The 7,283-nt window shown below is 40.6% G+C and overlaps 1 pseudogene; it reads right to left on the reverse strand.

The window, feature by feature from the left end:
* Positions 1-6,524: 6,524 nt before the first annotated feature.
* On the reverse strand, positions 6,525-6,967 carry LOC111139738 (annotated as a pseudogene).
* Between the last annotated feature and the right edge of the window lie 316 nt (positions 6,968-7,283).

Raw genomic sequence — 7,283 nt, forward strand, 5'->3', positions numbered from 1 at the left:
GATCTCAGGGTGCTGGGATCGAGTCCCGCATCGGGCTCTCTGCTCAGCAGGGAGCCTGCCTCCTCCTGTCTCTCTCTGCCTACTTGTGATCTGTCAAATAAATTAAAAAAAAAAAATCTTTAAAAAAAAATAAATAAACTTTCTTTTTTAAGATTTTATTTATTTGACAGAGAGAGATTACAAGTAGGCACAGGCAGGCAGGGAGAGAGGGGGAGCAGGCTTCTTGGTGAGTGGGGAGCCTGATGTGGGCCTTGATCCCAGGACCCTGAGATCATGACCTAAGCCAAAGGCAGACGCTTAACCATCTGAGCCACCCAGGTGCCCCTAGATATCAGCCTTGCCTCAGTATCTTTGAATCTATCTTACATCTTTATGTATCTCAATTCCAGATAATTTCTTCAGATAAATATACTATTTTATTAATTCATGTCATGGAATCATATGTTTACCCCTTTGGTGAAACAACTTAATGTTTCAGGTCTTCAACACAGGTAACTACTGTTTTTTTGTTTTGTTTATATATACATACATATGCATATATATGGTGCACATGTGCAAACACAAATAATCTGTCATTTAAAAATCCAATTAGAGGCACTTGGGTGGCTCAGTCCGTGAGCGTCCAACTCTTGGTTTTGGGTTGGCTCAGGTCCTGATCTTGGGGTCATGGGATTGAGCCCCATGATGGGCTCTGTATTCAGTGGGAAGTCTTTTTGAGACTTTCCCTCTTCCTCTCCCCACTCACATGCAAGAGCACTCTCTTTCTCAAATAAATCTTTTTTTTTTTTTAAAGATTTTATTTATTTATTTGACAGAGATCACAAGCAGGCAGAGAAGCAGGCAGAGAGAGAGAGGAGGAAGCAGACTCTCAGCTGAGCAGAGAGCCCGACGCGGGGCTCGTTCCCAGGACCCTGGGATCATGACCTGAGCCAAAGGCAGAGGCCTTAACCCACTGAGCCACCCAGGCGCCCCTCTTTTTTTTTTTTTTAAGATTTTATTTATTCATTTTACAGACAGAGATCACAAGTAGGCAGAAAAGCAGGCAGAGAGAGAGGAGGAAGCAGGCTCCCTGCTGAGCAGAAAGCCTGATGCGGGGCTCGATACCAGGACCCTGAGATCATGACCTGAGCGGAAGGCAGAGGCTTTAACCAACTGAGCCACCCAGGCGCCCCTCAAATCTTTAAAAATTTTAAAAAAAAAATTTAAAAATCCAAATAAAGGTACTCAAATGATATATGTGTATTCTTACTTATGGTGAGAAGTATTCCTGGAGAATGTCATTCAGGCTGGGTATATTTGTGTAACAAATGCACAGCACCTGCATTTACACCTACTACTCCTGAAGTTTTTATTGTAGTAGGTTTCTGTATAGCTACAGCTATACATTTTTTCTGTTTGACTTCAAGTTCCCAAACGTTTCATATATAGTTAAAAATGTCTTCAATTTAAAAATAAATATGTCTTCTCAGATACCATCTATTTAAACACAGTAAATGAATAAATAATTGAGTAAATCAGTACATTATGTAATTTTATCCAAACAATTCACTGAATCACTGTCTCTCATCCAGTTAAGATATTTTTCACTTTGTAATGATGCTGCTAATATTTTAAAAAAAATAGCCAAAGGGCACCTGGCTGGCGTAGTAGGTAGAGCATGCAACTCTGGATCTTGAGGTCATGAGATTCAGTCCCATGTTGGGGTTAGCGATTACTTAAAAAAATAATAATAATTTAAAAAACATAGGCAGGGGCGCCTGGGTGGCTCAGTGGGTTAAAACCCCTGACCTGCCTTCGGCTCAGATCATGATCCCAGGGTCCTGGGATCGAGCCCCTCATCGGGCTCTCTGCTCAGCAGGGAGCTTCTCTGCCTACTTGTGATCTCTGTCTATCAAATAAAATCTTAAAAAAAAAAAAAAAAGAGTACTTCTCTCTCCACATCCTTACCAATACTGAGTTCTGTGAAGTGTATTTTTTTTTTTTTTTTTTTTTTTTGACAGCGATCACAAGTAGGCAGAGAGGCAGGCAGAGAGAGGGAATGGCGGAAGTACGCTCCCCATGGAGCAGAGAGCCCAATGCAGGGCCCAATCCCAGGACCCCGAGACCACGACTGGAGCCAAAGGCAGAGGCCTCAACCCACTGAGCCACCCAGGCGCCCCTGAGAATTGATGAATAAAGGGAAAGAATTCTTTACCCTGCGTTTTCTAAAAGAGGAGGAGGGAAAGGGAGCTATTTTACACTTATAAGGACTTACAAGATAAATAAATATCAATTGAATGTGGATCTTTTTGAATCTTGTTCAACTGTAAAAGGGTTTTTTTTTTTGCAACAACTGAGAAAAATTATACAGTCTAAGTATTAGAAAGTGTTAAGGAATATGTGTTAAAGGGTTAAATTTATTAAATGTGATGATGCCATTGTAGTTATGTCTTTATCTGTTACTATCACTGGAGTTATTTATGGGTGAGATTACATGATATTTAGGATTTACTTTAATAGCTAGCCCTCCCAAAAAAAACAGTGTGAGTGGGGGAAAGAGGTAATAAGATTACAAAAAGCTGGTAAGAGTTGGAAGCTAAATGATGAATACATGAAGCTTGTATACATGAATTCATAGGCTTTTGTGTTTGTTTCAAAATTTTCATTAAAAAATTTAAGAGAGTCCTTGCTCAAAGGGTTCATCTTTCTGGCCTGCCTCCTTTGAGATCTGTAAACAGATGACAGCAGAGGTGCCAAAAGATGTCTCAGGAGACACCTTTATCCTCATAAACTCTCTGGACACTCTAATGAACGTGTGATCTAAATAAAAACTGTGCATCTTCTACAAACATAATTTCAAACAAATCCCCCATCTTTTTCCAAGTAGAGTGCCATTTCCTATATGAAATTTCTAGAACTGCCCTTATCAAATATGTTCTGAAAGAATTTCTTATCCTGGGGCGCCTGGGTGGCTCAGTTGGTTAGGCAACTGCCTTCAGCTCAGGTCATGATTTTGGAGTCCCAGGATCAAGTCCCACATCGGGCTCCCTGCTCAGCAGGGAGTCTGCTTCTCCCACTGACCTCTCTCCTCTCATGCTCTCTCTCTCTCAAATAATTAAATAAAATCTTTAAAAAAAAAAAAAAGAATTTCTTATCCTTCTTGTACCCTGCTTATGCTTTCAGCACACATCCCTTTCAACTGGAGGGATATTTATAGGGTCTTTCTGAATTTCTTTTACTTGTTACCTGAAATAGTTAACTGTGCCAAGAAAATAGGGATTTGTTGTTAGCTCCTGACATCCTTTTAAAATTTTGATGTGAAACATCTTTTACGGGTCTAATTTGGAGCTTGTAATATGAATTGGGCTTTTTAAAAAAAATGTCAAAATAAGTGACAATTTTGTTAATAAAAAATGACATTTTCCTCTTTACTCATTTGGATGTGTATTAAGAAAGGAGTATGCTTTACAGGAGTTCACTTATATGCCCTTTTTTTCTCTGAAAAATTTGTTTTTAAGTGACACTGTACAAATGATGGTTTTACAAGCTTTTTACTTATTTATCAAAGCTTTTGTTTTTTCTGTGGGGTTTTGGATCTCAAAAAACACTAGGATGGGTGATGAATGAAATGCTTTTCATTTGCACAACAATAAAAATCTAGATATTAAATAAGTATTCAAGTTCATCCTCTGCTTTTTGGATTATGTGATAGTAAGTTTTATGTTTCAGCTTGACTGAGCCACAAGTGCCCAGATATTTGGTCGAACATTATTCTGGGTATGTCTGTGAGGTTATTTTTGGATGAGATTTAACATTTGAATTGGTGGACTGAGTAGAGCAGATTGTGGGTAGCCCTCATCCAATTAGTTGATGACTTGAATAGAACATAAAGGCTGCCCCTCTTGCCTGACTGCTCTGAACTGGGATGCGGTTTTTTTTTTTTCAACTTTTGGACTTGAACTGAATTATTGGCTTCTGAGTTCAGAGCTTGCTGGTTTGGGGACTGAAATTTAACCCTACTGGGTCTCCTGGATCTCTAACTTACACACTTGAACTGGAACTACACCATTGGCTCTTTTGGATCTCCAGCTTGCCAACTGCCCATCTTGGGACTTTTCATTCAAGTTTTTTTTTAAGATTTTTATTTATTTATTTGATAGAGATCACAGCTAGGCAGAGAGGCAGGCAGAGAGAGAGGAAGGGAAGCAGGCTCCCTGCTGAGCAGAAAGCCCGATGCAGGGCGGGGGGGTGGGGGGGGGGGGATCTCAGGGCCCCGGGGGATCACGCCCTGAGGGGAAGGCAGAGGCTTTAACCTACTGAGCCACCCGGCGCCCTTCGTTTAATCTTTTTTTGTGTGTGTGTGTGTGTGTGTGTGTGTGTGTGTGTGTGTGTGTGTGTGTATAGATATCCATTCCATTGGTTCTATTTCTCTGGAAAACCCTAATGATGATTAACCACCCTGTTTGGTACCCCTTTGCTTGCTGAGCTGGGGAGCTTAAGAGACCACCACCATATCCATCACAAATTTCTTTATGATTTCAGGTTATTTTCCTCAGTGTTTTTCTTGTTTCTGCAAGTTTGAATTTTAACTTCTGACTCATATTTTCAGTTGAAAATAAAATTTAAAAATTAGTACACATTTAAAAAATAGCCAAATGAGAATGGAGGCCAGGACAGTAAAAAATTCTCCCTTGAGGGATGCCTGGCTGGCTCTGGTAGAGCATGAGACTCTTGGTCTTGGGGTTGTGAGTTTGAGCCCCACATAATTAAAAATAAAATCTTTTTAAAAAATGCTCCCCTGAGGCACAGAGGTGACGCAGTTGGTTAACCTTCTGCCTTCAGCTCAGGTCATGACTTCAGGGTCCTGGGATCTCGCCCTGCATTGGGCTTCCTGCTCAGTGGGAAACCTGCTTCTCTCTCTCCCTCTGTCTCTCCCCCAGTCTGTGCTCCCTTTCTCTGTCAAATAAATAAATAAAATCTTTATTTTTATTTATTTGTCTATGTTTAAAAGAGAGAGCACAGAAGCGGGGGAGCAGCAGACAGAGGAGTACAAGATCATGACCCAAGCCTAAGGCAGATACTTAACCAACTGAGCCACTCAGATGCCCTGCCACTAGAATAATACACATGTGGCTCACTGTTTACTTCTATAGGACAATGCTGATTTAGAACATTATGTCTGGATCATTCTGTATGTTGGACAAGTGCAAAATTAATTTTTGAGAAGTCTTGGTCTGTCCTCAAGCTCTCCTTTGCGTTACTTTCAAGGTGGGGTTGGGAGGTGACTTTCTATTTAGTCATTAGAACTTTTGAACTCCTAGCTTTCATAAAACAATATCAGTCTCATGTCTACTCCACTGAGTTAAAGTATATGATTCAGCATCTTCAGGCAAGATAGAACAGTCACATTCTACATATCGTCAGGGAACATGACCTCATACTCACAGTTGTTCAGTACTTACCTATTTGAACAAAATCGCATTTTAGTGCTTGTTTAAAGAAGTCATGTTATGCTGAAATTACAGAAGCAAAGATTAACATTACAGATCTTTGTATAGGCCTAGTTCAGGATAATAAATGTTTGCACAAAACCATACTACAAGGTTTCTTGTGGTAGAAACTAGCTAGCTAGACACTATCTAGACATCAAGTATATCTTCCTCCTGGGTGCGCATATCTTACCTTTCCTTGGAGTTAGCTTGTAGCCATGTGATTAGGTACTGCCCAGTGATAGTGGGCAATGGAGATACACTTCCAGGCCTGGCCATAAAAGTCCATGCATTATCATTCACACAGTCTCTATCCCTTTTACATTAACATCAGAGGGCCCATGCTCAAGATGACAAAATCATGAAATGGAAGGGTTCTGGATCCCTGAGGCACCACCTGGAAGAAAGCCCCCACATGAAGTTGCATAACTGACTTTGTGAGTAAGAAAGAAGCCATTCCTTTTCTTAGTCAAAGAGATGTTTTGTGTTTTATTTGTTACTATGCCATATCGTAGCTTACCCTAACATAGTTCTATTTAATATTGACTTTTTAGGAGTTAATTCTGGAAATCCCATGGGTAAGTTGATTTCCAGTTACACATAATTTGCAAAGTGCATATGCCCATCAACCAGCAGGTGAACAGCTCTTGAAATATAACTAATGCAAAAATTTGGAAATGCCTCATGTGTCCTTGGAGGCTGATGTGACAATTCATAAAGTAATATCAGAAGAGCTTGATAAATTTTGTTATGTGAAGTTATAGTTTAGTGATCTACTGGGGGATGGGTACTTGTAAATTTCAAACTAATACAGTGCAGGTGGCACTTCTTTTGTTTCTATTCATGATTTCAGTGTTTTAGTATTTCCCCAAATAAAAAAGTACTACTTCTGTTCCTAAACCTTTCTGGGTAGCCACATGGTTTAAGTATTTCTAGATATTTTGGCAGCTCAAAGAATAAAGGCAAAGCTCCCTTCTCCTTTTGGTTTATTTGATGTTACTGTTTTACTTATTTTGTAATCAGTTTTTTTTTTTTTTAAGAGAAGTCTGTGTGCCTTTATTGGCCAAACAGGCTACATGAGAGAGATGAAGCAGGAGGAGTAGGTGCCCTGATGCCAGGCTTGCAGTGCTTCCCAAGCTTGTAGGTGGTGAAGAACTTGCCCAGGTAGTGGCCAATCATCTCGGGCTTGATTTCCATCTGGTTGAAGGTCTTGCCATTTTAGATGCCCCCCACATTGCCCACCATCTTGGGGATGATGATCATGACCCAGAGGAACACCTCGGGATTATGCCGTGGGGGGTGAGGCTTCCTTTTTGGTCTTGCACAGGGGCTCCAACAGTGAGTGTGGCTTCCCCCCACAAACTCCAGTTTCGCTTCTTCTGCTGCTGGGTGCTGTACAGCTGCATCAACCTCCTAGGACTGTCCAGCAGCTGGTCAAGGACTGCGCTGCTGTAGGTGAACTTGCAGAATGTGCGCTTCTGCTGCTCCACTTCCACCATCTTGTCAGCTCTTGGGAAAGGGGTTAGGAATTTTAATTACAGGTCAAAACCAACATTATTACTGAAGCTTTTAAAGTTTATATAGTATTCATAACTTGTAACAACCCAATGAGGTTATTCTTTTAAAAAGGCTTTATAAACACACAAAACCCCCTTTTCTTTACTTTTCTTTTTAAAGATTTATTAATTTGAGAGAAAGAACACCCCCTGCACAAGTGAGGGAAGAGGCAGGGGAGAGAATCTTCAAGAAGACCCCTGGCTGAGCTGGAAGCCAGACCTGGGCTCTATCCCAGGACCCATGAGATCTTGACCTGAG

Source organism: Enhydra lutris, unplaced genomic scaffold (assembly GCF_002288905.1).
Source record: "Enhydra lutris kenyoni isolate GAN:26980312 unplaced genomic scaffold, ASM228890v2 scaffoldscaffold4, whole genome shotgun sequence".
In the NCBI taxonomy this organism is placed as follows: Eukaryota; Metazoa; Chordata; class Mammalia; order Carnivora; family Mustelidae; genus Enhydra; species Enhydra lutris.